This window comes from Lactuca virosa, chromosome 4, assembly GCF_052849685.1.
Source record: "Lactuca virosa cultivar CGN04683 chromosome 4, Lactuca_virosa_CGN04683_v6, whole genome shotgun sequence".
Taxonomy (NCBI): Eukaryota; Viridiplantae; Streptophyta; class Magnoliopsida; order Asterales; family Asteraceae; genus Lactuca; species Lactuca virosa.
Genome location: NC_136429.1, coordinates 206,783,195 through 206,804,686, shown reverse-complemented (window position 1 = coordinate 206,804,686; position 21,492 = coordinate 206,783,195). Strand labels below are relative to the sequence as shown.

Genomic DNA, 21,492 nt, shown 5'->3' with positions numbered 1-21,492 from the left:
AAAACGTGACGTAACAGTATATTGCCGAGCCATGAAGTAGTATCTCACATTAATGTTAAAGTATTCTTGTATTTGTATAGTATGTTCTCTCTGTCTAGTGTGTAGTATGTTTTCTCTGTCTAGTATATAGTATGTTCTCTAGTGTATAGTGTGTAGTATGTTTTGTTTCTCGTTATAGTATGTACTGTTTCTCCTTATAGTGAGTATTGTCTCTCGTTATAGTATGTACTGACTCATGTATGAACTGACTCTTTGTATGTTTCGTTGTTCTAGAATTAGTAAGCAGTGACTTCCTAAACTATACCTATTATAGTTTAAGCAATGTTGTTTGTATGAATGAACATGTTTGTACACCTTTTCTACCCAAAGGTATTGAACTGAACGAAGAACTTTTATATCTATATACATATACATAATATATAACTAAGATTCAAACGACCTTCAGACAAACAACCGATACCTTAAGCCCACAACCAAACAAGGAACATGAAATAAGGCGAGTTATCAGTCCTAAGTCCTTTCAATCCTACTTATATAACTATATCCATATAGACATGATTTGACAAAGTATAAGTTTAAAATAGTTTAATAAAGGGGTTTTACATATAAAAGAGTTTGTAAAACAATTTAAGCAATTTATTTGAAAACACAGTTTGAAGTATAAGGAATCTATCTATTTGATAGTTATTAATCACATGTGATTGATATAATAACTATAATGTTTCTACTTGTATTCTCCCCTATTAAAGCATTTAAAATCATTTAAAAGATAAGTTAAGGGGTATGAACTCACCTGCAGTGAGTGACGCGAATGTAAGATCGGTTTGTAGGATGCTAAGTGTCAAGTGAAGCCTTGAGCACAACAGATCCTAATAAGCATATAATGACACATATATGTATATAATTAGTGTTTATACAACTAATCATGCAAGGAAAACACCTTAGGACTTAGGAAACATTTGGAATGAAGTGTTACAATCACAAAGGATTGCATCTAAGGGGTTTACGGCCACACAAGTGTGTTCATGACCTTGATGTTTACGACCATGATGGATTACGGCCATTGGAGTTTACGGTCAGGTGTGTACGGCCATGGAGTTTACGGCCGTACACTCATGTTTACGGCCGTAAACTCCTCTTGATGGAGCTTTTGGCCATTTTGGAAAAGTGGTGAACTTAGGGAACTCATTCCTAAACCCTAACTTTGAAGGTGCTAGGCTTAGAACACTCAAACTGACTCTAAGCCAGGCCAAATGATAGCAGAAACGAGTCTGACTTTGATTGAATTGAACGGTTGTATAAGACAGAAACTTCGGGTTGTCACATCATCCCCCCGTTAGAGAGAATTTCATCCCGAAATTAGAGTTTAAACAATTAAGCTATTACAAATAACCAAACGAAAAGATGAGGATATTTCAGTTTCATTTGATCCTCGCGCTCCCAAGTGAATTCAGGTTCTCGCTTGGCATTCCAGCGAACCTTCACTATCGGGATACGACTTTGCTTCGTTTTGTTTGACCTCTCGGTCCATGATCTCTACAGGTTCTTCCACGATGTTTAGGCTCTCGTTGATCTCGATCTCCTCGAGTGGGATTACAAGAGTCTCGTGGGACAGATACTTTTTCAAGTTCGAGACGTGGAAAGTAGAATGTACGTTACTGAGTTCTCGAGGTAGTTTGAGTTTGTAATCTACAGGGCCGATTCTAGAAAGAATATCGAAAGGCCCTACGTATCTTGGATTTAGCTTTCCACGCTTTCTGAAGCGTATCAAGCCCTTCCATGGTGAGACCTTCAATAGAACACGGTCGCCCACCTGGAATTCCAACTGTTTCCTTCTCTTGTCTTCGTAGCTTTTCTGTCGGTCTCTAGAGGCTTTCAATCCTTCACGAATCTGAACGACATTCTCTGTCGTTTCCCGAATGATTTCTGGACTTGTGAGAGTGCTGTCAGGAACTCGTCCTTTAGCTAACTGCGTGTCGCCCACCTCAGCCCAGCACATAAGGGATCTGCACTTACGGCCATAGAGGGCTTCAAATGGGGCCGCCTTTATGCTCGTGTGATAACTATTGTTGTAGGAGAACTCGACAAAGGGTAAATGAGTATCCCATGCCTTCCCAAAGTCTATCACGCAGGCTCGCAACATATCTTCCAAAGTTTGAATAGTCCTCTCACTTTTCTCCGTCGGTTTGCGGATGGTAGGCTGTACTCATGTCCAGCCTAGTTCCTAGGGAACTTTGTAGCGACTGCCAAAACGTCGAAGTGAATCTACTATCTCTATCAGAGATAATGGATATGGGAACACCATGTAGTCGTACGATCTCCCTAATGTATGTTCTTGTTAGTTTCTCCATCTTGTCTGTCTCTTTGAAAGGCAGGAAGTGTGCGGACTTTGTTAACCTGTCTACGATCACCCAAATGGTATCGAGACCACCCGTCGTCTTGGGCAACTTGGTTATGAAGTCCATCGTGATCCGCTCCCACTTCCATTAAGGTATCTCCGGTTGCTGAAGTAAACCTGATGGTTTCTGGTATTCGACCTTAACCTTGGCGCATGTAAGGCATTTACTCACGAAGGTAGCAATCTCTGCTTTCATGTTAGGCCACTAGTATAACTTTTTAAGATCCAGATACATCTTATCTGAACCTGGGTGGATGGAATATCGAGTGTTGTGCGCTTCGGTCATGACCAAGTCTCTGAAACCACCGTATTTCGGTGTCCAGATCCGATCCATGAGATAAAAGGCTTCGCCACCCTTTACTACCAAGTTCTTATCCATCCCCCTCAAGGATTCACTTGCCACATTTTCAGGTTTCAAGGCTTCTAGCTGAGCCTCCTTAATTTGTGTGGATAAGTGTGAATGGATAGTCATAGTCAAAGATTTGACTCTACGACCAGAGTATTCTTTCCGGCTTAGGGCATCAGCTACTATGTTGGCCTTGCCTGGATGATAACGAATTTCGCATTCGTAGTCACTGAGTAGCTCTACCCACTGTCGTTGTCTCATATTGAGCTCCTTTTGGTCGAATATGTGTTGTAGACTTTTGTGGTCTGTAAAGATAGTGCTTTTTGTACCATACAGGTAGTGTCTCCAGATATTCAGAGAAAACACTACTGCTCCTAACTCAAGATCATGTGTGGTGTAGTTGACCTCGTGTGTCTTTAGCTGTCTTGAGGCATAGGCGATGACCTTACCTCGTTGCATCAGGACACAGCCGAGCCCCTGGTTGGATGTATCGCAATAAACCACGAAGTCTTCTATCCCTTCTGGGAGGGATAGTATCGGTGCGGTGCATAAGGCTCGCTTCAGCGTTTGGAACGCTTTCTATTGCTTCTCTTCCCAGTCAAAGGCCATGCCCTTCTGGGTCAATGTTGTAAGCGGTTTCGCAATCTGAGAGAAGTTCTGAATGAACCTGCGATAGTAGCCAGCGAGGCCTAGAAATTGACGAATTTATGTAGGCGTCTTCGGAGCTGACCAGTTCTCAATGGCCTTTATTTTGGAAGGGTCCATGTGAATTCCCTCTTCACTAACAACGTGATCCAAGAATTCGACTCTTCGGATCCAAAATTCGCATTTCGAGAACTTCACATAGAGCTTCTCTGATTGCAGTGTTTCTAAGACCTGACGTAGATGTTGACTGTGCTCCTCCTTACTACGAGAGTAGATAAGTATGTCATCGATGAATACAATGACGAACTGATCCAAGTAAGGACGGCACGCCCTATTCATTACGTCCATGAATACTGCGGGCGCATTGGTCAATCCGAACGACATCACTACAAACTCGTAGTGTCCATAACGAGTTCGGAAAGCTGTCTTCGGGACATCCTCCTCTAGCACTCGTAACTGGTGATACCCGTATCTTAGATCTATCTTTAAAAAGTAATTCCCCCCTTGCAGTTGGTCGAACAAATCGTCTATGCGAGGCAGAGGGTAACGATTCTTGACGGTCAGTTTGTTCAGTTCTTTGTAGTCGATGCACATAAGGAACGATTCGTCTTTCTTCTTGACGAACAAGACCGGTGCTCCCCAGGGTGAGAAACTTGGTCTAATAAAGCCCTTGCTGAGCAGTTCGTTAAGTTGACCGGATAGTTCCTGCATCTCAGCTGGTGCTAGACGATAGGGCGATCTGGCTACTGGGGTAGCCCCTGGAACTAAGTCAATTCTGAACTCGACTTGATGCTGTAGAGGTAATCCTGGGAGTTCTTCTGGAAAGATGTTGGGAAAATCGCGTACTACTGGGATGTTCTTAATGTCCTTCGTCTCTTTGCTCACATCGACAACATGAGTAAGGAATGCGCGACATTCCTTTCGCAGGTACTTCTGGGCTTGAATGCTCGAGATGATGCGAAGATTCGTGTCGGGTTTGTCGCCGTAGATAATTAGGGTTTCGCTAGACGGTAGATTAAGGCGAATAGCCTTCTCGTAACACATGATGTCGGCACGATGAGAACTCAACCAATCCATGCCGATTATGACGTTGAAACTTTTAATTGAGACCGACATGAGGTCGATTGGAAATGAATGGCTATCTAGAGTTAGTGTACATCCTATGTATATGCAGCTAGTGCTCTCTGTCTTTTCGTTAGCCATTTCTACAGTGAACGGTTCTTTAAGTGCACGTGATTTTTGTTTAAACAAGTGAGCAAATTTCTGATTCACGAAACTCCTCTCCGCTCCACTATCAAACAGTATGCAGGCATACGAGTTATCGAGGAGAAACATACCAGTGACCACTGTGGGGTCGTCAACTGCTTCCTCGTGGCCTATAGCCAAAACCCTTCCCACTCCGCCGACATTTTTCACTATCAGAGTTAGTGACTTGACATGGCTATTCCACCATGTCAGGGATTGGTCCGCGAAGGTGCAAGCACCGAACTTAACTTTGCTTCCTTCCGAACAGGAACAGATCTCAGAGATCGATTCCGTCTTCTCGAACCATTGCGAGAGGGCAATGATTCCTCCAGTCCCATTGAAGGACCTGGGCTTGCAGTTGGTGAAGTCCTTGTACGAGCACTCCCTAGAGCGCACTGGAGCTTTGACTATAGTGGGAGGCACGTTAGTTCCACTCCCGCTAGTACCGGTCGAGGTGAATTATGCTAGGGCTGCCGTAACAGCCGCATTCACAGCAGCTTGAATAGTTGCTGGGTTGTATTGAGGAGGAGGAGGTGGAGTTTGATTTGGAGTTATTGGAGTAGTACGCCTGTTCGATCTACGTGGAGGCATCTTGAAGCTATAAAATCACAAAGATGAAGATATTGGTAAGAATTTAATAGAGAGAATGATGAGAGTGACTCATGGACTAACTCTCCATAGCCCAACAACACAATTGAAAGTATGATTGAATATAGATCTAGTGCTAGAAAGATGAAAGAAGTAGGATAAAAATTTCCATGTGATTAGATATCTGTCAATAATATTGGTATTACAGATGTAACAAGTTCGGGAAAATTGACCTAGGAGTAGGTCTCACATCAAACCAGGATAGGAAAATTTTGACAGAACTAAGACCTAATCGACTGAAAGTTCAAGGTCTTAAGATAAACAGGAAATTACAGGGAAAAAGTGCTACTTAGAGCATAGATAAGAAGGCTAATCCTTATACAAAAGGAAATTTGAGCAGAGCATTCCCTACTGGCGACGGGAACCCCTTGGGCGAACCCTTAAGTCATCAAGCTGACGCTCCAAGTGAAGAAGGTGTCGCTCGTATACTCGCTGACGCACGCGATGCTCTATGATTTCAGCTCGAGTCACAACTAGCTCTTGCAATAGAGACTCATGGTCGGTTGCAGCTCTTTCGCGAGCATCTTCCAGACGACAAATGCGGATAGTATTGACCCCCGCATTGGCAGCAACTTCCACAATTCGGTTGAGGGCTGTCCTACCCTGAATTTCGTTACGAGCAACCCTGCAGACCAGAATAGGCAGGACTCTGTCCGCTGAGCCTCCTCCGCTCACGTTGTAGAAACTTATGTCTCTTATGTATGGAATGGGTTGACCCTGTTCCTGACCCCATGTCTCCAAACTTTCCACCTACAGCGGCGTCGAGCCTTAGAAAGCCGGACGAGGGTTAGGATTTGGGTTTGGAGCTATCAGGGGTTGATCGTTGACTTCTGGCTCGGAGTCAGAATCCTCCGGGAAGTTCTCTGCGAAGACATCGTCCAATGGAATTGCAGGTTCTTCTTCTGGCTCATCATCGAGCCATCCTCCGTTACCTTGGTTGGGAAAGTACGGGTCGCCGGGGATATGGAATCCAGCCATGTTATCTACGCGAGAATAGGGGTAAAAGAAATTATTAATAGACGTACTAATTAAGATAATTATTATAAGATGATACTTACCAGTTGCTCCAACACTTGCGTAGTGCATACAAGTCACACGTAACCAAAATAGGATAGACCTTCGAATAAGTGATCCTAACTCTAAGTCCACAACCAAACAAGGAACATGAAGTAAAGCAAAGATCACAAATTCTAAGTCTATAACACCCTAGTCACATATAACCTTAGCGCATCCACTCAGCAACTATTGACATACTAATAAAGACCTTTTTAGTTTGCACATAAGTAATTATAGTAACACAAAATACTCCTATAGTATTTTAAGTTTATGTTCTGTTCTAATGTTGTCATTGTAGTAGTGTTGGTAAGTTTTTAGATTTGCTGCAACGCCACAACCATTCCTAGGCACATGCAATCACTTCTCGGAAAGATATAGTTGATCAGGCTATATCACTCCTAGATCTGATTATATGTCCCCAAGCCTACTTGTGCTGTCCAACAATCGTAATACTTTTGTTCTGTCCTAGTGACACTGATTTTAGTATGAATGCAGGTATGTATACTTTGGTTAAATATTTTATTATTTAAAAGTATAAACTCTTGGTCAGAGTATTTTAATCCCGTTGTGTTTATAGTTGTTATCTTCTATGGGTTGATATACTCAATTCACTATAAACAAAGCTCTGATACCAATCTGTCACACCCCCAAACCAGAATGGCAAAAACGTTCGGGGGCGGAGGACGTCATGTACAGTATCACAACAATGCATAATAGTAAACAAGCAACAACATCATCCATTGCATTAATAGTATAATTTTAATACAAGTGTGTTCTGTAGTTTATAAGACACCAAAAATGAACAATCAAAATAAAGATGAGTCTTGAAAGCTCCGTCTTCTCAAAACCTGGTCATCGGTACCTGTCTACTGGTGACCTGAGAATACAAGTTATTTTGAAAGCGTAGATCAGAATTAAAGCTGGTGAGTTCATAAGTATATTAGTGTCATTGTTTGTATAATTTTGAAGAAAGTGATTGTAAATGTTTGATGTAAAATTTTGTAAGTGTTTCATGTAAATGTTTGTAAACTTACTACAAAATCCTATATTTTCTACTAAAGTAGTCTTCTACCAAGACCCAACTGTTCTTTATGTTTGTTCTTTTGTAAAAGTGAGTATTTTCCCAACGTATGACTATCATTACCAAAATATAGTTTTCATTATCGTTTATGTGAGAAGATCACAATGTGAATGAAATGGGAAAAATAAAGATGTACTGTAGTTTTATCTAAGTAACTACCAGTGTACTAAGTACCTTAAACTTGTTTGATTAATTAAGGTAAAATGTGATAAGATTGTAACCATACTTGATCGACTAGTATAACATGACGTTTGAGATGTTGAAATGATATGACATTTGTCACCCGTAGACCTGCAGGTCCCACTGTAGATAGCAGCAAGGTGTAAGATGGTCAGTCCCGTATAGATCTATACACAAATTCACGCTCTCCCTCCAGGAGACTCTGGGTACAAAACGTGACGCAACAGTATATTGCCGAGCCATGAAGTAGTATCTCACATTAATGTTAAAGTGTTCTTGTATTTGTATAGTATGTTCTCTCTGTCTAGTGTGTAGTATGTTTTCTCTGTCTAGTATATAGTATGTTCTCTAGTGTATAGTGTGTAGTATGTTTTGTTTCTCATTATAGTATGTACTGTTTCTCCTTATAGTGAGTATTGTCTCTCGTTATAGTATGTACTGACTCATGTATGAACTGACTCTTTGTATGTTTCGTTGTTCTAGAATTAGTAAGCAGTGACTTCCTAAACTATACCTATTATAGTTTAAGCAATGTTGTTTGTATGAATGAACATGTTTGTACACCTTTTCTACCCAAAGGTATTGAACTGAACGAAGAACTTTTATATCTATATACATATACATAATATATAACTAAGATTCAAACGACCTTCAGAAAAACAACCGATACCTTAAGCCCACAACCAAACAAGGAACAGGAAATAAGGCGAGTTATCAGTCCTAAGTCCTTTCAATCCTACTTATATAACTATATCCATATAGACATGATTTGACAAAGTATAAGTTTAAAATAGTTTAATAAAGGGGTTTTACATATAAAAGAGTTTGTAAAACGATTTAAGCAATTTGTTTGAAAACGCAGTTTAAAGTATAAGGAATCTATCTATTTGATATTTATTAATCACATGTGATTGATATAATAACTATAATGTTTCTACTTGTATTCTCCCCCATTAAAGCATTTAAAATCATTTAAAAGATAAGTTAAGGGGTATGAACTCACCTGCAGTGAGTGACGCGAATGTAAGATCGGTTTATAGGATGCTAAGTGTCAAGTGAAGCCTTGAGCACAACGGATCCTAATAAGCATATAATGACACATATATGTATATAATTAGTGTTTATACAACTAATCATGCAAGGAAAACACCTTAGGACTTAGGAAACACTTGGAATGAAGTGTTACAATCACAAAGGATTACATCTAAGGGGTTTACGGCCACACAAGTGTGTTCACGGCCTTGGTGTTTACGGCCATGATGGATTACGGCCGTTGGAGTTTACGGTCAGGTGTGTACGACCATGGAATTTACGGCCATACCCTCCTTGAAGAAGTTGTCAAAAAGTGTGGTCCGAAGCTCTATCTTGCATCCTCTAAGTGTTCTTGATCTTGTGTAGGAGTATAACATGAGTTTGAGGCCCAAAACATGCACCAAACAAGGGTTTACGGCCAAGGGAGATGCTCATGGCCGTGAACTCTTGAAGTTCATGCATTAGATGATGATTCAAGGCTAGGAATCAAGAGTTTAACAAGCCTAACTAGGAGATAGAAGATATACTCACGTTTTTGAAGCTTGGGAGGGGGTTCACGGTCCAAGAACTAGTAGGTGTTCTTGGTGAAAATGAAGAACACTTGAAGATCTAACCAAAAGAAGAATTTCATGGATGAAATCACGAATCTTCACTAGATATAGAAGGATATCAACTTGAAAATGGAAAGATTACTTACAAGATTGAAGATCAAGATGAAAGTTCTTGATGATACTTGAGAGAAAAGATCGTGTTCTTGAGGTGGAAGTGTGAGAAATGAATAAAGGTGAAGGGATATCACACATAAAGGCATGAGTTTACGGCCACCTTGAGTTTACGGCCGTACACTCATGTTTACGTCCGTAAACTCCTCTTGATGGAGCTTTTGGCCATTTTGGAAAAGTGGTGAACTTAGGGAACTCATTCCTAAACCCTAACTTTGAAGGTGCTAGGCTTAGAACACTCAAACTGACTCTAAGCCATGCCAAATGATAGCAGAAACGAGTCTGACTTTGATTGAATTGAACGGTTGTATAAGATAGAAATTTCGGGTTGTCACAACAACGCCTGTAACGGCGGCAGGGTTGGGATCCAGTCGGGCTTTTCAGTATCGGGACTTCGATAACACGAAGCCCCATACTTTTGATGGGAGTCAGTACCCCATCAAAGCCATGAGGTGGCTATCTGACATGGAGGGGTGCTTCTTAACGTGTTCATGTCCTACTGACCAGAAGGTCAGATGTGCCCTGAACCTACTGAGAGGGCAATGTTCTGCCCGGAGTTTGTGGAGCATGCTCAGATGACACGTTATATGAGCATGCTCAAGACTGATATTCGACAGTTTGTGGCGACCCAACGTTGTGATACACTACTGGATTACAGGAGGCCGCTTGGCGGCGTGAGTTGTAGATTGAGTTGCAGTTGAGGGAGCAGCGGCATGTCCTGGCACAGTCACAGCCGGCGCCAAAGCGGTCAAAGACCGTTGATTCCAGGTCAGAGGGACAGGAGGGCCGCACTTGTGGCAAGTACGGGAAGGGTCACTCGGGGGTTTGTAGGTTTAGCAGCGCGTGCCGCAAATGCGTCAGGGAGGAGCATTATGCGAAGGATTGTCATCAGATAGCCTCGGTTTAGGATATGAGGATCTGCTACCACTGTCATCAGGTTGGTCACGTGAAGACCAACTGTCCATAGCTCGCAGCCAGGCCGGCGCAAGCTCCAGCGCCGGCTACACTGAGGATTACTGACGGGAGTCAGGGTCGAGCGGCGCCCCCGAGGGCCCAGGGACGCGCCTTACAGCTTACAGCAGAGGAGGCTAGGGCAGCACCAGACGTGGTTGCTGGTATGTTTCTATCCCTTATCTTACTGATTATATCTGTTTTATGCTTATATGTTTGTACCTGTGATTAGGTACATTTTTAGTGAACTCCTTACCTGCTTTGGTAATATTTTACTCGGGGGCGAGTTGGTCGTTTGTCTCTCAGACATTTAGTAGGGAGTTCGGTGTCCCAGTGGGAGAGCTAGAGTGTCCGTTGCGAGTCTCTATTGCCAACGAACACGGGATTTCCACTTCTTTGGTCTATCGGGGTTGCGTATTGGAGATCTTCGAAGTATCTTTCCCGATAGACCTGATTCCGATTCCCATGGGGGATGTATGTGTGATTGTGGGTATGGACTGGATTATTCGCTTCGGTGCCATGCATGACTGCGAGGGTCAGCGAGTGGTAGTTCGAACCCCAAGTGGGGGAGAACTGATCGTTTACGGCGAGGGCACCAGGTTGGGATCAGGGTTTTGCTCGGCTGCCAGGGTTCGGCAGTACATTCAACATGGGTGTGGGGGTTATCTAGCGTATGTCGTGGATACGCGGGTTAGGGATCAGGTTTCAGTATCAGAGGTTCCAGTGGTTAGAGAATTTGCTGACGTATTCCCAGAGGAGTTACCCGGAGTGCCTTCGGAGAGGCAGGTCGAGTTCAGGATCGACCTTGTGCCAGGTGCGGCCCCTCTCGCCCAGGAGCCGTACCGGTTGGCACCACCAGAGATGCAGGATCTGTCATCACAGCTGCAGGAACTGCTAGGCAAGTAGTTCATTCGTCCGAGCAGTTCTCCATGGGGAGCACCGATGCTCTTCGTAAGGAAGAAGGATGGTTCACACCGGATGTGAATTGATTACCGGGAGTTGAACAAGTTGACGGTGAAAAACCGTTATCCACTCCTGAGGATAGATGATCTTTTCGATCAGTTACAGGGAGCATCTTGGTTCTCCAAGATAGATCTGAGGTCCGGGTACCATCAAGTCAGGGTTAGAGAGGAGGACGTGGAGAAGACCGCATTCCGGACTCGTTATGGACACTACAAGTTCGTGGTGATCCCATTTGGGCTCACCAACGCGCCAGCAGTATTTATGGACCTGATGACTCGGGTTTGCAGACCGATGCTTGACCGCTCGGTCATAGTGTTCATAGATGATATCTTGGTGTACTCCAAGACTCGAGAGTAACATGAGGAGCATCTGCGGGAGCTATTGGGAGTTTTGAGGCGAGAGCGGTTGTGTGCCAAGTTCTTGAAGTGCGAGTTTTGGTTACGACAGGTCCAGTTCCTGGGAAACCTCGTTAACCAGGAGGGGATTTTGGTCGATCCGGCCAAAATCGAGGCGGTTATGCAGTGGGAGGTTCCGAAATCTCCCTCGGATATCAGGAGTTTCTTGGGATTGGCAGGGTACTACTAGAGATTCATATAGGATTTGTCTAAGATTGCAGTACCCCTCACTCGTCTGACGAGGAAGGGGGCGGATTTCAAGCGGGGGCCCGAGCAGCAGAGGGCGTTTGAGACCCTCAGACAGCAACTATACGAGGCTCCAGTCTTGACTCTTCCGGAGGGAGTTGAGGATTTTGTGGTATTCTGTGATGCATCCATCACGGGACTGGGAGCGGTCCTCATGTAAAGAGGACAAGTGATAGCCTATGCCTCGCGACAGTTGAAGGCGCATGAGACGAGATACCCTACTCATTGATCTGGAGTTAGGAGCAGTGGTATTCGCTCTCAATATTTTGGAGACATTACCTCTATGGGGTCCGCTGTACCATTTACACGAACCACAAGAGCTTGAGACACATCATGGATCAGCCGAACCTTAGAATGAGACATCGTAGACGACTAGATGTGGTCAAGGACTACGACTGTGAGATCCTTTACCACCCAGGTAAAGAGAACGTGGTTGCGGACGCTCTGAGCCGCAAGTCAGGTGGATCTTCTACTTCAGTTACGTGCATGAGGATTTCAGTGGACTCTCCACTTGTGGGCTTCATCAGGGAAGCCCAGGCAGAGGGTATGCGTCAGGTGAACTGGAAGCTTGCGAGGATTAGGGGTGAGAACACCCGATTTGTTCAGGATAGCCGAGGATTATTGAACCGTTGCGGTCGTTTTTGGGTTTCGATGTCTAGTGGGGTTAGACAGACTATATTGGAAGAGGCTCATAAGTCTCATTTCTCTATTCACCAGGGGTCCACCAAGATGTACAGGGACTTGCGATTGAGTTACTGGTGGCCGTGCATGAAGCGAGAGATCGCTTGGTATGTTGAGAGGTGCTTGACCTGCAGGATGGTCAAGGCCAAGCAGTAGAGGCCGCATGGAAAGATGCAGCCTCTAGAGATTCCCATGTGGACATGGGAGCAGATCACGATGGACTTCATCACCAAGCTGCCGACAACGACGAAGGGGTTCGACGCTATTTGGGTCATCGTGGATCGATTGACCAAGAGTGCTCATTTTCTGCCCATTCGGGAGAGCTCATCGGCCGAGAAACTGGCCGATGTGTATATACACGAGATTGTTGCTCGTCATGGCATTCCGGTCTCTATCGTCTCAGACCGTGATGTTCGGTTTACCTCCCAATTTTGGCAGAAGTTCCACGAGGAACTGGGCGCACGACTGCACTTCAGTACAGCCTATCATCCGCAGATGGACGACCAGAATGAGCGGACCATACCGACTCTTGAGGATATGTTGATAGCCTGTGTTATTGACTTCGGTGGGAGCTGGGACTCCTACCTACCCGTCGCAGAGTTCTCCTATAACAACAGCTTTCACTCTAGCATTGGTGCTCCACCTTATAAGCTTTTGTATGGATGAAGGTGCCGTACCCCAGTCTATTGGGGCGAGGTTGGTCACAAGGTGATGGGTCGGACCGAGATAGTCCTGCAGACTACCGAGATGATTCAGCAGATTAGACAGCGGCTGCAGACCGTGCAAAGTCGACATAAGAGCTACGCCGACCGGCACCGATCTAAGTTGGAGTTTCAGGTCGGTGACATGGTACTCCTGAAGGTTTGCCCATGGAAGGGTGTGATCCGCTTCAAGAAGAGGGGTAAATTGGGTCCCCGGTACATTAGACCATTCATGATCATTTTCAGGGTTGGCAAGGTGGCATATAGACTAGAGCTACCAGAGGAGCTTAGTCAGATCCACAGTACTTTCCATGTTTCACAGTTGCGGAAGTGCGTGTTGGATGAGGAGGCAGTAGTGTCATTAGATGATATTCAGGTCGATGAGCGCATGAATTACGTGGAGAGGCCGGTGGCCGTTCTGGAGAGGAAAGTGAAGGTTCTACAAAACAAGGAAGTACCTTTGGTAAAGGTACAATGGGAGCACCGGAGGGGATCTGAGTGGACTTGGGAGCCCGAGGCTGAGATGCAGGAGCATTACCCGGAGTTGTTTGACGCAGCAGACTTCGAGGACGAAGTCTAGTTCAAGTGGGGGAGAATTGTAACACCCCGACTCTCAGGTATAAACTTTACAGCCTTATTTCCATTTTGAAAGGTCTACTCGACGAGTTGCATGCCTTGACTCGTTGAGTAGGAACGAATTTGGCCGCATGTCTTAAGTGACCAACTCGACGAGTTGGAGGACACAACTCGACGAGTTGGAGCTGGAGGATGAAACCCTAATTTCCAGGGGTTTGCACCCTATTTAAAGGGTCATTAGCCTCCCTTAGCCTCCCTTACAGCCCCCTTTGAGCTCAGAAACCCTAAATCGTGTTTAGTCTCCATATTTGTGTGTTTTTAAACTTGGAAGGTGGATCTTGGTGAGAAGGGCATGAAGTTCAAGAAGCTTGGAACAAGGAGAAGTTGTAGATCCAAATTCTACTCCATCTTAGCATCAGTTTGAAGGTAACAAGTCGTTACCTTGGCTCTCCATTAGCTAGATCTCTTCATTTATGGGTTTAGAACCCTTTTTGGTGTATTGTTGTGGTATTTCCGGATTTGGGGCAAGATCTGAGGTTGTAACTTTAGATCTGGACTCCTTTAGCCCCTTATTGTCATAAAGTTTCAGTCCTTGTCAAGCTATGGCCTTCTGTTTGCCTTAAGCTTCTTCCTTAGCCTAGTTTTGGCTCTTAAGACCTTTCATGCACATAAATTTTGCAACTTTACGTGATAACAGGCCCTAGGAGGCTAGATCTACCAATTGGAGCTTTGGAGTGGCTCAAAATCATCTGGATAATAAATAGACTGTGTAGGGTCGAAATATGTTGTAATCAGTCGAAGTCTGTTTAATTGTTCTCTTCGTATGTTTTGTTCTCTTCGTATGTTTTGTTATGTATTTGCTAAGGTGTCTCATGTACGAAGCTTAACGTCTAAGCCTTAGTATTTTTTGTACTTCCTGTTTCCTATAAGTAGGAGATGAACATTGAGTAGATAGTAAGAGTTTGAGAGTGATTGTAAAAGTTCACCCTTTTTACTATCATTTTTGTACTCGTGTTCATCGGAAGTAATAGAGCTGAAACCAGATTATATTTACTTCTCGTGTTCAAATTAGATTTGATTTACTCTGATTTGTTTCATGCTCGATTATGACTTCTTCAGACTGTATGAACTCGACGAGTCGGATAAGTCGACTCAACGAGTTGGGAAGGGTTTCCCGTTGTTTGGTTTTTGCATGGACTCGACGAGTTAGTAAGAGGACTCGACGAGTCAGTTAGGGTTTTCCCCGACTTATGGACACGCATGGACTCGACGAGTTGGTTGGAAACTCGGCGAGTCAGTTAGGGTTTCATTAATTTCTGAGTTCTTAAGGAACTCGACAAGTTGCTAGCTGCACTCGACGAGTAGGGTCAACATTGACCGTTGACTTTGACCAAGGGTTGACCAGTTAGACTTTGAGGGTATTTTGGTAATTGGAATTCTGATGGACTTTGTCTTATGGTGGTGATAGGTGGTTGAGTTTGTGGATGCGATTCGAGTGTTTTGCATTATCACTACAGTTCGACATCTGTGAGGTGAGTTATCCTCACTTTATCAACATGGTCTAAGAACCAATGCAGGCCCTTATCGGATTTGTATCCGGGTTTATTGCATGATATGCTTATTGATTTACATCATGGTAGTTAGGATGGTGATATGATTAGTAACCGGGTTAAGTCAGTATCCTAGTATATAGGATGATGCTACATTAGTAACCGGTTAGGTCTCTATCCTGGTTATAGGATGTTACTATGATTGATGATTTGTTAGATCGGTTTGACTGTTATATATGCTAGCGTATGATTTTATGTGCACATGTTTATTTGATTTGGGGATTGGGTTGAGGCGGTCCAGCTTTGTGCTGAAGGCCAACATAGCCAGGGCGGTCCGAATACACTATAGGCCCAGGAGGGCATGTTGGTCAGACCAAAGGCCCGGTGAGTGGTCAGGATAGGATGTAGGCCCTGCGAGGCGGTCCAGACAGCCTGAATTACATCGACCGACCGGTAGCCATCCTCGAGAGTAAGACGAAGGATCTGAGGAACAAGAGGGTTGAGTTAGTGAAGGTGCAATGGCAACACCACAAGGGCTCAAAATGGACTTGGGAGCCGAAGATGAGATGAGGGAGAACTACCCAGAGCTATTCCCGGACACAGCAGACTTCGAGGACGAAGTCTAAAATAAGTGGGGGAGATTTGTAACGCCCGAATCATGCTTGAGAAGGAAGGAGAAGCTTGAGGATTCAAGAGGAAGCCAGTAGATCGGGAAGTTGAGCTGCATCTCTGACTCATTTGAGGAGTTTGGGAGGAGTTGATCCCAGAGCCGAAGACAGTTCAGTTACTACACGACATTTGAGGTGAGTTACCTTCCAAGAGAAGTGGGTCTAAGGCACCAATGTCGGCCCACTAGTAGGTGATTATAGTTGAGATGATTGTCTTTGTGATAAATTTCTGGTATGCTACTATCTGTTATGCCTTATGTGCTTGTATGCTATGATATTATGTGATAGTAGTAGGAGGGGTGAAATAGTCCCCGGTTACCGGTTGAAAGAGACCAAAGGGGTAGACGGTACCCATATATGCCTAATAGTATGCTTATGATATGTTGTTATGTGGTAGTGGTAGGGGTGAAATAGTCCTCGTAACCGGTTGAGATAAACCGGAGGGGTAGGTCGGAGACCCCAGTATGTCTGACAGGGGTAGGTTGGGCACCCCGATATTCCTAACAGGGGTAAGTTGAGCACCCCGGTATGCTCAGGAGGATAGGTCGGGCACCCAGATATGCCTGACAGTATGTTTATTATATGGTATGTGGTATGATGGGGGAACTCACTAAGCTTCATGCTTACGGTTTATAGTTTTGGTTTCAGGTACCTCTTCCTCGAAGGGAAAAGAGTCGGCATGACTGCAGCGCATCACACATTCGATTTTCCGCACATTAGACTCTTGGGATTTGTACTCTGACATTATTTTCTTATGATATGTTTTGAGAGATATTGACTTATGGTTTTTATGATATGAGATAACACTGGTGGCATTTTCAGTAGATGTGTTTTATGAATCTGTAATTTAAAAATGATATTTTTGGTCTTAAATTTTGAGATGTTACAAAGGGGCTTTGTGAAAGGATTCGCCAAATTTTGATCAGTGTAAACTTTTTGAATACTAATTTCATCATCTTCAAATTTATACCGAATGAAGTTGAATCTACAGCTAATATGTTTGGTCTTCTTGTGTGATCTGGGATCTTTTGTGAAAGTAATAACTCCCTCATTTTTACAGAAGACTTATAGGGGATCGTGAATGGAAGGAACCACACCAAGATCTCCAATGAATTTCTTCATCCAAGCAGCCTCTTGTGCAGCTTCTAAAGCAACGATGTATTATGACTCTATAATGGACTACGCTATAACATTTTGCTTGGAACTCTTAAAAGACACTACACCCTTATTAAAAATGAGCATGCATCCTGATTGTGACTTACAATCATCTCGATCTGTTGTTAATGAAGCATCAGTGTAATACTTTACACTTAAGCTTTCCTCAACGCCTCCATAGACGAGTAACATGTCTTTAGTTCTACACAAGTACTTAAGGATGTTCTTCATAGCTATCAAATGACTTTCCCTTGTATTTTGTTGGAACTTGCTTGTCATTCTCCTAACATAATCAAGATCAAGTCTAGTACAATTTATGGCATAAATGATGGATCCAACTGCCGAAGCATATAGATCATCTTTCATCTTGTCCATCTCAACCTTTATGCTAGGATATTGGGATGAACTTAGTATGGTGCCATGTGTCATGGGTACAAATCCTATTTTACAGTTTTCCATCTTGAATCGTTTCAAGACTTTTTCAAATATATGTACTTTGGCTTAAACCTATTAATCATTGTGATCTATCTCTATAGATTTTGATTCCAAGAATATATTGAATCTCAAGTAGATCCTTTATTGAGAAGCACTTTACTAACCAAGACTTTACACCTCGTAAAGTCGAAATGTGATTTCCAATGATAAGTATGTTATCCACATACAGGACCAAGAAGGTCACGGAGCTCCCACTAGTTTTCATGTAAGTGCAGGATTCATCTTCGTTTCTAACAAAACCATACTTTGTGATTTCATCATCAAAATGATGATTCCAATTTCGAGATGCTTGATTTAACCCCTAATGCATCTCTTGAACTTACACACTTTATTAGGATGCTTTTGTTCGACAAAACGTGCGGGCTAAACCATATAAACCTCTTCTTCCAAGTGTCCATTTAGAAAAAGTGGTTTTGACATCTATTTGCCATATTTCATAGTCATGATATGAAACTATGGCAAGTAGTATCCCAATAGATATAATCGTAGCAACTGGTGAAACGGTTTCATCATAATCAACCCATTGGGTTTGAGTGAATCCTTTAGCAACAAGTCTTGCTTTGAATGTGTGTAAATTGCCAACCATGTTAGTCTTCTTCTTGAAGACCTACTTACTCCTAACAATTTTACATTGGGGAGGAAGTTCAACCAAATCCCAAGCTTGGTTCTCTCTCATGGATTGTATCTCTGCGTTTATGGCTTCAATCCATTTTTCAGATTCAGGATCTGCCATTGCACTTTGGTAGGTGACGGGCTTATCAACATTCATCACCATGAAGCATTCATCAATGAGAAATTCATATCGCTCAGGTTCTTGACAAATTCTTTTGGATCTGTGAATGCCTTGTGTTTCAAAGGGTTGAAGAGTAATGATCTCTTCATCTTCAACAACCTCCTGTTTAGTACTAGTGCCAACTTGAGTTGCATCAGGCAATGGTTCTTGATCTTCTTCAAGTTCCATGCGCCCCCTGCTTGCTTCATCCATTAGAAGCTTGCTTTCTAAGAATTCAGATTTTCGTGAAATAAAGATCTTATTCTCACTAGGGATGTAGAAGTAATATTCTAAACAATATTTAGGATATCCTACAATGATGCACTTGGTATACCTAGACTCGAGTTTGTTGGAAGCCTCTTCTCTGACATAGGCTTCATAAATCCAAACTTTCATATAAGATAGGGATGCAGATTTTCCACACCACATCTCATAAGGTGTCTTGTCAACCTTCATAGTTGGTGCCATATTCAAGATACGGGTTTCGGTGAGTAAGGAATAATTTAAAAAGGATAAAGGGATAGTACTCCTGCTCATCATAGACCCGGCCATATCAAGTAAAGTCTGATTTCTCCTCTCAAACACACCATTAAGCTATGGTGTTTTGGGTGGAGTAATTATATGTACATAATTAACTACATATTTAATGCATATTTCTAATACTTTTAGCTATAATTATGTTTAATATGGAATAAAAGATACTTATTATGTTGAAATTATGTTTTGTAGCTGCGTAGACTTTCTCGGGACAACAAGGAAGCATACGAGGAGCTGGAAGAAGGAAACTAGAGCTAAAACAAAGAAAAGAAGAAAGAAGATTGAAGACCACGTCGTGGTGGGTCAACCACGATGTGACGAATGGAAGAATCGCGACCCATAAGTTAACGTGGAAAACACGGGAAAAACTCGAAGACCACATCGTGGTGGTGGTCAACCACGACATGGTGGCCAAAGTTTCACAAATATAAAATACCGAACATTAGGTCAAATTTGGGAGGATACATTCGGTTCTATGAGGTTAATTACGACGAATAAACCATAGGAAACCAGAGGAAGTCGAAATTCAAGAGAGCTCAAAAGATTTAAGAAGATTTAGAAGATATTCAACATTAATCAAGTTGATTTGCTATTTAAACTTATGTCTAGCTTATTTTACTTAGATCTCGTGTGTTTCTCTACTACAATGAGAGACTAATCACCTTTTACTTCTGTTTGGCGAAGATTAGCTTGATACTTATGTATTGATTTCAGTTAATGGATGATTATTATTGATTTATTTGTGTTTGATATATATACACCCTAGCATGTTTTGGTTCTAGTTTATATTGCTCATAAATAAGATTTTGTGTGTTAATTAACCATATTAATTACATGAATCTATCTCCTAATTGTTTATGACCATTAAATAGTTAGTGCTAGGATTAATCACATCTTAGTTAAGAGTAATTAAAGTTAGTAACTTTAACTGTGTTAGAGAGCATAATTAGTATTAATTTATGCTTGGTTGCTCAACTTGACCATAATAGAGTAACTAATATCATTCATAGTCCAATTGTGCTATTATCAATTTAGTGTTTAACTTGAGCATGATCATGCCTTGTCATCAATATATCGAGAGACCTAGTAATTTGACCATCAGAGCTAGATAATTGGTAATCAATATAATCTATCCACTAGAAATCAACCATAGGAGAAAGTGAAACCGTATCTAGACAGTAGTATTCTTTTAATTCTTGAAGTTGCTTTGTTTTTGTTGCTTGTTTGTTTGCTAGTTGATATTAAGTTATTATAATCTTGAAAAATCAGTTAAACCCCCCAAATCATAGTTATTTTAATAGTATAATTAGAAGTAGTTAATTTTATTAATTAAATTCCGTTCCCTGTAATCGGCACCCGGCTTACCTGAGTTACACTATAAACTGACTAGTTTCACTACATATGGGTTCATAGATAGTAAAAGTTTGTTAGGTTTTGAATTTAAAACCAGTAGGTAATTTTGTGCACATCAAAGTTTTTGGCGCTGTTGCCAAGGAACGACTTATTGGATTTATATTTTATTTGCTTTAGGTTATTCGATCCCTTTTGTGGGGTAAAAACCACAAAAAAGTTACTTTGGTTGCGTTTGTTTATTTTAGGTTTTCTCTGAAGGAAGGACATACAAGGACGAGATAAAGATCGAGGTTGAAGAGATGGTGGACATAATGAGAATGACGATTGGAAACTAAAAGAAGAGGATACATGAAGAACATGGACCAGGTCTAGTTCCACCTGAGATACCAGCCGAGAGAAGTTTTCAGCTGAAAGGACATATTCTATCCTTGCTCAAGGACATACCTTTCGCCAGGAAAGAGTATGAAGATGCTTTCAAGCACATTGATGAGGTCAAAGATATTGCCAAATACTTTCATGTTCCTAATGTGGCAAGCGAATCCATTTTACTAAGGATGCTTTCGGTCACATTTACTGGTGAAGCAAAGGTGTGGTTGAAATCTCTTGCACCAGGATCCATCACTACATGGACTACTCTTTGTGATGCTTTCATTGAGCAATTTAGTCCACCTTCGAAGATCTCAAAGCTCAAAAAGAATATTTATAACTTCCAACAAGAGGCGGGAGAGTCATTGTATGAATCTTGAGAGAGATACAAGGGCTTGCTATGAAGTTGCCCTCAACATGACTTAAATGTTCAACAAGAAGTTTCCATATTCTATGATGGAGTGAATGTAACTACTAGACAACTTCATAACTCATATGGGCCTATGACAAAGAAGGAGCCGACAACTATTAAAGAATTAATTGAAGAGTTTGCAAAGAAGTCACGAGAGTACTACAATCCACGAGGTGATGTTACAAGAAGAAAAGGAGACGTGGGGAATGAGAATATGGCTGCAATCAAAGCTAAGCTCAACTCTATGGATAGGCGAATGAAAAAATTAGATCAACCAATCCATGCCATAAGAGTTAGTTATGACAATTGTAGTGGTCC

The 21,492-nt window shown here is 42.3% G+C and overlaps 1 non-coding gene across 1 annotated transcript; it reads right to left on the bottom strand.

Moving 5' to 3' along the window:
• Window positions 1–21,079: 21,079 nt before the first annotated feature.
• LOC145110200 (small nucleolar RNA R71) lies at window positions 21,080–21,186 on the bottom strand. Its single transcript, XR_013709581.1, has one exon. It is a non-coding gene; the product is annotated as a small nucleolar RNA R71 (small nucleolar RNA).
• Window positions 21,187–21,492: the final 306 nt, after the last annotated feature.